The following is an 8,612-nucleotide window of genomic DNA, read 5'->3' as shown; positions in this document are numbered from 1 at the left end:
AAATACAGAAATTTGACCCCAAATTTTAACTTACGCAACGAAAAAAGTTTACTTTGGTACCAGTCGCTAGTTGCCGCAACACGTCGTTTCCGTTAAGACGTCTCAGTAACCATGTTTGTCTAGTTGACACGGCGGTAACACCGTAATTAACTGCGTTTTGCATTCTCCGCTTCTAAGCAGGAAATTCAGTTGTAACAGCTTGACTTTATTCCCGCCTGGAGTACAGCACTATGTAAGAGCCACCATTGCCAGCGAGCCAGTCTCATCTCGTGGTTCTGTGATTATGTTTTTGGATGTGTAGAGGGTTTTGAAAGACCACATCTATGTGTCACTTCCCACAAGTTTGGGTTGACAGCGACTGCGCATAACAACAGCAACGAATGCAGCAACTGCAGGCAGGCTCGTAGAAGTATGGGCCGAGTTTCACTATTTGTGCAAGGCATATGAAAACCCCAAGATTGTATGTGAATGCATGTAAAATACTTTGCAAAATGTTTATCATTCTGTGTCTCCCCGGCTGAATAATTTACGTGTTAATAACAATAATGATAAACAACGCAGCCATATTTCAGGTAAGCTTATTAAAATAATCCAAGGTATTTGAATTTAAGCCATTTTTGACTGATGATACCGGCACATTTCTGCCACTTTGTGAGAAATAATTACGAAGACTTTGTGAACTTTTGGTCACCTGCAGAAGTTCATTTTAAACGAAATAGGTTGTCGCATCATAAATGACAAGAAATACGGCTGAGGTCGTTTTTATTATCATTTTCTAGTATAATCTGACTGCTGTTGTGAAAGTAAAACTGTAATCCTAAGAGTAACGAACTCCTCTTTCATTGATGTGGAGGATACAGTTTTGTGGTTTGGGATGATTCGTCTTGAAACATGGAGTATCTAGGTAATACCAGGATTCCTTTACGCCATCAGGGACCTCGACAGGATCTTCTCGATATCAGTATGGATCCTGTCACTGGATTGTGGCTCCACGAAAGTGGGATATATTTATTACACCGAAATAACCGAAGCTATGTCTTAAAAAAATGGCTCTGAGCACTATGGGACTCAACTGCTGAGGTCATTAGTCCCCTAGAACTTAGAACTAGTTAAACCTAACTAACCTAAGGACATCACAAACATCCATGCCCGAGGCAGGATTCGAACCTGCGACCGTAGCGGTCTTGCGGTTCCAGATTGCAGCGCCTTTAACCGCACGGCCACTTCGGCCGGCGAAGCTATGTCTTCATCCCCTTGGAATGAACTACGGTTTCTGTTCAACATCGATTCAGTTTGTTGAAGAACCTATCAACAACTGTTCACCATCTTGCAGGAAGAACAGAAATGAATTTTATTTGCAATGTACGAGAACGCAATGGAATACCTTTCCTGGAAATCAAACGCTGTATTGTTAACAGACAGAAAGTCCTATACGCTGTTATTTATTCGACCGTAAGCAGGGACGTTTGGCATCAAAATGGAGTCCCAGAGCCCTCGGGATAGATCTTGGGCTCGTGTTAGCAACTGGACAGCCTTGGACACACTTGCAGCCACAAGTGACGCACCGCTGCTGACAGGAGCAGGTACACTCTGTAATTCAGGAGATATTTAACACTGTCTCCACAAAGTATGAACAGTTGGAGATCTGTCCCTTTTCTTCTGACGAAGTAAGGGCCATTTTTCATCGTGGAAATAATTCACTATGACATAATTCTGAGTTATGGGACGGAATATCATCATACCCTGAACGTCAACGGGATAGTTCACCTGTTTATGCAGCCGAGGTGGTTTGAGCCGTGTATGGCTTTCCCTCCTCCACTAAAGATAGAAAGCTAAGGCAGCCAGAAGAACTAACTTCTATTAATTTAGATTATTAATGCCATTATTTTGTCACTTTTTCTACAGTAATTATTGATGAACAGAACAGACGATTTATATTTGTTCCCTGACTATACTTCTAACAAGTTCCTCTTGTATTTCTCTGATTCCGTGCAAGTAGAATTACCCAGCCTATGCCACATACTTAATAAACAGTACAACAAGCGGATACTTAGACAGCTCTCGCAATGATTGCTTTTAATCTAGAGCAGTTTTAAGTTACTGGACACTCTCAAATCGTTGGATGATTCCGAATCACTCCTCTGCAGCTACGATGCGGATCGAGTAGTAGTAGTAGAAGTAGTAGTAGTAGTAGTCGTCGTAACTAAATTGTGTGGTAAGTGTGCAGCAGCTACGTACGACTGCAGGACAATAACAGGTGAAATGCAATGACTGAGCCAACCTTTGAGCATCGATCCCGCTTGAACGAGAGCAGGTGCAGCAGCAATGGCGCTGTCAGTAATTGCTTGTCACCGGCGGCATTTTACGGCAACGCTAACTATTCTCTTCGTACCTGCACTCAGGTGCCAGGAAACAACTTTTAGACATGGGTTTTATAGTTCCCCGCTTGCGGTGGGTAACAGGGCACTGGTTTCAATTAAGTAACACTTGTTACGATATGACAATAACAAAAATGAAAATGACAAAGTTTTTTTGATCACAACTTGTGTACGTCATTATTTCTTTTTGTCACTTTCATCGAGAGACTAAGTCTGAACACTAGGTGGAAATGTACTTTTCTTAACAATTCTTTAATCCATTTCAGTAACGAGCAGCGTCTAGCGTCTTCAGGGTATCGGATTCATCTTCCACCAGAAGTTATTGCATTAATCCGTGTAACACAGCAATGACATATCTCATCGCCATCTTATACTTTACATGTAATTTATATTTTGTTCTTATCAGTTTTAACACACAATTTGAAAGCGCTGCCTGCCACTGTCCTCGCATTAGTTGTCGGTCCTACAGGAAAGCCGGTAGCACTTGGGTGAGACAATGTGTTTATCTTTCACCTGTTAATGTTTTCTCAGTGAAGTAAGCTCCAGTCACGTTGTCTTTAGTAGTCCCGCACTGAACGTTCGCAGTCCACTGCCTCTGATGTTTAACCTGCCTCACCCACCGCAGGGCTCTAAGCGGCGTAACGATGCATATTTCTCACAATTTATCTTTACTTGTGAAGGCAGCACGCAGAATACAGCGCACCTGCGGTGATTCGTTTTTTTCTGAAGAAGAAGGGAGAATACGTTGCGATCAACGCTTTCCGTTGTCAGTCAATTTCAACGAACAGTTTAACGCTATTGACGAACTATTCACTGTGGATTGCTAACGCCAGACTGCTTGCTCTGTGAAAAGTTTTATCAAAATCGATCAACTCGGGCGCAGCAGACAAGCAGTTTACTACAGACTTGGTCTTGCTCTGTGACACGAAATAAACAAACACTGATACCGCAGATTTCTGTAGTAATGTTCACCTTCAAAATACAACCCACATGAATGTACACACGTCTCATTTGTTCCTTTTACAGTTCCAAACATCTCTGCCTGTCGTGTCCCGTGGGACTGTACAGCAGCTCCATCGGTTTTGGCTTCCGCCGCTGTTACCTATGATGGGTATATCAAATGTAGCAAAAATGTTCAGAGCAGCCTTATCAACCAAATCAGTGATTTCTCTTTTCACACGACCACCGAACGACATTGCTGATGAAGAGATATTAAAAGGGTGATCAATCGTCTTGCTCGCGTTGAAAGCTAGTGTTGATGTATTTTTTTCCGCGTTTGTGAATTAAATTTCTTTGTTTTCAAACTCCGTCGGGTGCAAAACAATATTTATCTCTTTTATTTACCCAGATATGTTTCGACATCTACTGTGGGTCTTGACTTATTGATGTGAAATATCTTACAAAGTTCATGCTTGTTTCTTTGTTTTAAACTTAAAAATTGTACCATGTGCACTTTTTTTACTTTGTTTTTCAATTGCTCACCCGGCATTACATTACGAGTGCTTGTGATAAGAATTACACGTCAGCTTGTTTTGTGCCTTTTATGGTTTTGACAGCGTGTCGTCTCAGAAAGTAGTCGTGAAGAAACGTACTTATTTCTGAAATACTTTTCGTGACTAGTGGTTGTTTGTCACTATACTTCTATTTTCCGTCCAGTTGTAGATCTCTGGTGGTTTCTGATTCTCCATTGTTACTGTATACACTGTTCTCCACACATTTTTATACTTGACTCTTTCTCCACAAGTATTTTACACAACACGAGATTTGAGCCGATGCTTCGGTCACCATACTCGCAGAGAGGCGCTATGTTAGTGCTGCGGCTCGCTTGTAGATTGTTTTGTTTCTTTTCAGTGCGGGGTTAATTTTCAATGTTTATTGAAAACTATTGAGGTATGTGCGTTGGGGGAGAACTGACCTGAAACTCCGGAAGCTAGAAGAGTTTTCTTTCTTTTGTGTGTGTGTGTGTGTGTGTGTGTGTGTGTGTGTGTGTGTGTGTGTGTGTCTCCTTTAATCAGAAAGTATAGAGTCTTTCCCTAGCTATATTAATGATAGAGATATCTGAGTCAGCTTTTTTTTGATAAATCTGTAGCATTTTCTGCTGCTAGTATTTAGGTTCTGAAACACATTAATTCAACGACATTTCACGCTTCAAAAAATGATAACTAATTTTGGAGTAATCACAATATTTAGAGCTTTGACTTTATTTATTTCGAGCATGAAACTTATTCAAGAAAGGAATTTAAGACATTAGCTGCCAATGAGCATTTGTATCAGTGAGACGAGATGAAAATTTGGGCCTGGCCGGGATTCGAACCCGGGTCTGCTGCTTGTTACACTGCCAGCTGATGTCTTTAATTCCTTTGAGTCTTGATTCATAGTGGCTGCAGGATCAAAATATCTGTTCTTTCGAATATGTCCGAAAGGAGAGACACCAGACATAAATATGAAACCGACGGTCGTCTTATGCGGAAGTCCGTTGTTTCATAAGCAAGTAAGGAAATCCGTCCAGTTGGATAATGAAGAAAAAGACTGTTGCACCGCCGCGATACCAATATGAAGAGGAAAACAGGAATCTAAGCTTTCATTCTGTCTTGTCTTTCATGTGGATAGAGTGTTTGTTTGTTTGTTTGAAGAAGTAAACGTCTTTCAAAAACCAAGGATCACTAGATACTCAAATCCGTTACGGAAATTCAGAAGGAAGCCCAAGAGAACTTGAGTTCTACATACTAAGTTATTGGAAGGGCACTGGAATACGAGGCAGAAGGCAATGAGCAGGCCTGCAAGAAGCGGAGCGAAGAAAATAGGTCTTTGGGCAGCTACAGCTTATAATCCACGTGTTAGCTCCAGTGAAATTGCGATTGCTAGTGGAATAAGTCAGCCCAGAGTTGCTCGCATTTTGCGTGCGAACAGCTCCCCATCTGTATCATGGGTCACCTCTCAAGCAAATTAACCAGCAGGACTGCAGAATCAGCACGGAATTCTGTCACTCGTTTCTGATGCAACAAGAGCACAATAGTTTCTTTCTTCAAAGCGTTTTATTTACCAATCAAGTTACCTCACCAAATCATGGAGAGCTGAATATACGAAATATGCAGTATTGGGCCGCTGAGAATCTCGCTGGCTGTGGAAGGTTGAACATCGAAGGACGTGAAGTGAGAACGTTTGGTGTGGCATTATTCGAGACTATATGACCGGACCTTACTTCACTAAAGAAACTTTAACGGATAGAAGATACCCCTTCTTACCAAAGAGCTACCGCATCTCCTACAACAATACCGTTTGAAATACATAGATGTGAGTGTTACCAACACCAGGGATGTCCGGCTCACGAAGCCTCGTGGCTTGAAAAGCTATCATTCACGTCTTTCCTGGTCGCTGGATAGTTCATGCAGGTGTTATCAGTTGGCCGTCACGTCCGCCTCATTTGACACCACTAGGCTCTTGTTCTCTAGGGTAAAATCTAGGACGAAGTCTATGCACAAGATTTGAAGGCACGAGAGGATTTAGAACGTCGCACTGTTGCAGTGATACCGAAGAAATCTCTCCAGTATGCCCGAAAGTCCTTGAACCATTAAGTACAAACGTGTATTGTAGTATATCGTGGGCATTTAGAGCACTTTACGACATAAACGGAATTTTAAGGAAGTGTTGATGCTCACTTTCTTTTGTCATTTCTTTATGTCGCTGTTGCCGATTAATTTTGCAGGGTGCGTCGTTTGACGAACTCATGACGTGAAGTTAATATTTAACAATAGTTCTACCTAAATTCCAGTTTTACGAATCATTTCAATTTTTGACAGGCACCTTTTGTTTTTTTTTCTCATGGCTCTCATAAAAACAAAAACAGAACTCTTACCGTAGCAAACAGGTGAATCATCTTTAGATACCACTTTCTTTGCCTCCCAGTTGGTGTGTCGGTCCAACAATATGTAGCGAACTGTGATTAGTGTTAGTTTTAAATTAAACTTTTGTCCACTATGCCGCTTTTGTAAGAAGACACTCTAAGGTACATCAGGCTGGAGCATACCATCAGTCTGACGTGACAGTTCCGCTCAACACCAACTCCCATACAAAACATCAATCGTTTTCACGGTCAAAACATGTAATACGAAAGTCCTATATATTTCTTTGGAACTACTGGTCGGATTTTGGAGAGTAGTACGCCGTTGAATCTCTCTCTTTGAGAACTACGATACTAACAGCAGAAACTGGTGTAGTTCCACTTGAAAAAGCGCAGTTGATACCTATGTCCCTGTAATTAGAACAGCTATGAAAAGGGACTATGTCGTTTAATTAAGACACACTCACTATTAGCCGGCCGCTGTGGCCGAGCGGTTCTAGGCGCTTCACTCTGGAACCGCGCGACCGCTACTGTCGCAGGTTTGAATCCTGCCTCGGGCATGGATGTGTGTGACGTCCTTAGTTAGGTTTTAGTAGTTATGATTTCTAGGGGACTGTTGACTTCAGATGTTAAGTCCCATAGCGCTCAGAGCCTTTTGAACCATTTAAACCACTGTCATTATTTATGTAACTGAAAACAGTATTAAGGTATCTTAAACGGTTCAGGAAATATCTGGAAAGAACAGATTAGCTGTATCACCCAACATATCACCTTTGACACTGACGATAATGAGGACTGTTGCACTAAAAATAATGGAGTCAGAGGTTTTAATATTTGGAGTGTACGTTCATAAACATTTATTTTTATTTAGCGTATGGCTAATACAGACATATCATGAAATTACATATACATATGTACATATTGACACACAAGAAACTTAAGTTTGTCTTTAGAACTGAATATCCAGTCCTTCAATCCAGCGCACTGCATCTGGAATTGCTAGCAGGAAGTCCTCTTTGGCGCCGTGATAGGCTCGAATCCTGCATTCACTGACAATGTGGTGAACAGTCTGGTATGGAGCCCCGCAGTCACAAGCTGGATCAGGCAGCTTCTTCCACTTAAAGAGAGCATCCCTGCATCGCCCATGGCTGGTACGGATTCTGTTGAGAGTAGACCACGTCTTGCGTGGTAAGTCGAATCCACTTGGAAGTTTAGCACCTGAGAAGATGTTATGCAGGTGCACATCTGTCACTGCTTCCCACCGACCTTTCCATTCTTCAAGAGGTTTGAAATTCTTAGCAACCATGTCAGCAGCATCGCACAGAGTTGGATGACGTGATTTCAGTCTCTTGCGATTTGAAAGTGGCAGGTCGCTATGCACGGGTAAGTTAGAATTCCTGGAGATATTGTGGAATTCTCTCATAAGGGCAGTACATCTGCGTAGATCAGGAGGCATTATACCGGTTAACAGTGAAAGCCAGTAAACTGGAGTAGATCTGATTGTGCCAGATATTATGCGCATTGTCGTATTCAGCTGGGTATCAACAAGCCTTGTATGATGACTATTCATCCAAACAGGTGCACAATACTCAGCACTTGAGTATACCAAGCCCCGAGCTGAAGTTCGCAGGGTGGTTGCTGAAGATCCCCAGGTAGTTCCGCATAGCTTATGGAGGATGTTGTTTCGAGTCCTCAGCTTTTGAGCTAAGTTAAGAAGGTGTTGTTTGAAAGTTCATAAACAAATTAGTATCAATAGATTGCAGAGAAGTCTCGCGTAGCGTTGGCGCGGTTACGCAGTAGAATGAGTACGACGGCGACACTTGGCCGTTTTCTAGCTCTCTTCTCCAAGTCCAGCTGCTTGGCTGCGATGAAAGAGGAACCAGTTGTCGGGCAAGGGACGCGGAATTGTAACAGACGTTCCACCCGGTGCTGTGTCCACAAACATCAGAGCGCAGCGGGTCAATCGATGGCATTGGGGGACGCAGTGCCTTAACAGGTGGCCAGCCAGCTAGCCAGCCAGCCGCGGGGACCGCGCCCAAGCCCCGAGAAGACTACTATAGAGAGCAGTCAGCCGCGCCTTCTCAACACTCGTCTACGGCTTTATTTTTCCCCGTCCTCCCCATCGATCACTGTGAACTACAAACAAATTTAGTCAGCAGTTCAATAACAATTAAAGTGTTACGAAACAAAAGCCTAAATTTAGCATCCTATTTGATGCTTTGATTTTTGCTGTATGAACAATTAAATTATATTCCGAAGTGATCAACACCATTGAAGGGAAAATCCATCACTGACTGCATTGTGTCATGCTTTTAGTTTAAACCATATCGATCCGCAGTTACATCACGCCGTGAATGTACTGATATTATCGTTCGCGTATGCAATATCCATTT

This window comes from Schistocerca americana, chromosome 1 (genome assembly GCF_021461395.2).
Source record: "Schistocerca americana isolate TAMUIC-IGC-003095 chromosome 1, iqSchAmer2.1, whole genome shotgun sequence".
NCBI lineage: Eukaryota > Metazoa > Arthropoda > Insecta > Orthoptera > Acrididae > Schistocerca > Schistocerca americana.
Note: the sequence above shows the minus strand (reverse complement) of the source record.